Source organism: Galeopterus variegatus, unplaced genomic scaffold (assembly GCF_000696425.1).
Source record: "Galeopterus variegatus unplaced genomic scaffold, G_variegatus-3.0.2 Scaffold7964, whole genome shotgun sequence".
NCBI classification, from domain to species: Eukaryota; Metazoa; Chordata; class Mammalia; order Dermoptera; family Cynocephalidae; genus Galeopterus; species Galeopterus variegatus.
The window spans coordinates 1-1,903 of NW_007734075.1; the positions used below are offsets into that span (position 1 = coordinate 1).

The 1,903-nt window shown below is 43.5% G+C and overlaps 1 long non-coding RNA gene across 1 annotated transcript in view; it reads left to right on the top strand.

Moving 5' to 3' along the window:
- Positions 1-1,723: 1,723 nt before the first annotated feature.
- The window catches only part of LOC103608047, a 9,412-nt gene continuing 9,232 nt past the window's right edge, over positions 1,724-1,903 (top strand). The window contains exon 1 of the long non-coding RNA XR_552012.1: positions 1,724-1,811. This is a non-coding gene — a long non-coding RNA (uncharacterized LOC103608047). The remainder of the gene's footprint in view (positions 1,812-1,903) is intronic.

Genomic DNA, 1,903 nt, shown 5'->3' on the forward strand with positions numbered 1-1,903 from the left:
GGGCGAACTTCCTGTGGGGACCAGGACTTGAGCTGCATGGTTAAGCTAAATTGCTGCTCTGTTGCTGATTCCCTGGGGAAGGCTTTTTGTGCAGCTCAGGATTTAATGGTTGACTTTATTGGTACTTCCAGGTCTCATGAGTTACAGTACACCTGGGTTGTATAGAAACTCTGCTCTGGGCCTGAGTCTTTTCAGCAAACTGCATCCCCTGCAGTTCTGTATTCCTGTCCAGTCTCCACTCTGTGGTCCTATGCTGAGTGGGGGACAGATCGGCTGTCCTTGCTGTGCCCCAGTGTTTCCCCAGTGGGCCTGTCTCCCCCACTGCCCATGCTCAAAACACTTCCCATGGGATGAGCCATGTGCCAGTCCCTTGTGATGACTCAGTGGCCTCTAAATGGCTCCTTTTTTTCAGTTGTTGTGGCTCCTTGCACCTATGTGGGTCCACAGGAACCCTGTTAGTGGTCTTGCTGGCCTGGGGGCCACCAAGGCCCTCTTTTCCCCTGCTGCCTCCAAGCAACTCCATCCAAAGGGCACAGCTGCAGCTTTTGCCAGCTTTTGCTCTATGTGCTCAGCAGCTCCAGCCTTGAAGTGGCAGAGGCTTGAAATGGTTGGAGTGGGTTTTTCTTTCTCTCATCATAGCTTCTCCCTTCTTCATGCACTCCATAGGTCTTTCCTCCTTTTCCCCTGAGCTCTAGTAGCCTCAGCTTGGCTGTCATTGCTTTTTTAATAATTGTAAATTGGTTGATTTGTAAGAGAATGATGCTGGGGACTATCTATTCTGCCATCTTGACTGGAAGCCCCTATACCTCAGAATTTAGAATTTGGTACCCACCCACCCTCCGAGATATAAATGAATGAATGAATGAATGAATGAATTCAATCACTCAACAAATATTTATTAAATACCTATTGTGGTATTCAATACCTACCATGCCCTGGCATGAGCTATTAACTAAAGAGTGTCAGTCCCAGTTTCAGTCTAGGAGTAAAGATAGACATTAACCAAATAATGAAAAACCGTCTACTGGTGGAAACGCTGTGAATGAGGGGTAGGTAAATGGAACTCCAGGTGTGTATAATAGGGGAGCTGACCTCCTCTTACAGGAGGGGTCCAGGAAGAACTTTTCCTGATAAAATCAACGATTGAACTGAGCTCTGAAGGGTGGGTAGGGGTTAATAAGAGTAGGAATGGGGGTTGGGAGGTGACAGCGTTCTTGGCAGAGTGTTGGCAAATTTCCTATGGAAGTGAGAAAATGTTCCATGTGTGCAGAACTGACACTGTCAGACGTGTGGTTAAGTTTGGGGTCTGGATGCCTAAAGCAAATGAGATATAAAATAAAATCCTCATAGTAGAAAACTGGGATTAAATTTTATATTAAAATTTTTTGGATTCAATTTTTAAACGTAAGAGCAAGATTTGTTTGTTAGACAAATATCTGAAAAACATAGTAAAGTGCAAAGAAGAAAAGTATCACTCATAGCCACACACCCAAACAAAAACCATTCTTAACATCCTGGTTGTTTTTATTCCCCAGTGCTTTCCCTATGTGTGGGTTTAATAAAAACATTGAAATCCCACTATGTATATCATTTTGCATGTAGCTGTTTTTTTACTTATGATTAAGGTTTAAATATCAACCCATATTGTTATGTATTCTATGTAAGTATCCTTTTTAGTAGTTGTGTAATATTCCACTCCATTTAATCTGTGGAGCAGGTTCCATCCTGGTTCTGAGTCCACATGGAAGATGATCCATGAAAGGGTATGCAGTCTTCTGACATTCCACAGAGCTCAGCAGCACCCAGACAAGGTTAGAGCTTCTGACAAAACTGGATCTTCGCTGACAAAATAATATGGGAATTGGGACTTACAGTTTAGTGGGGGAGACAGACATTAATCAAG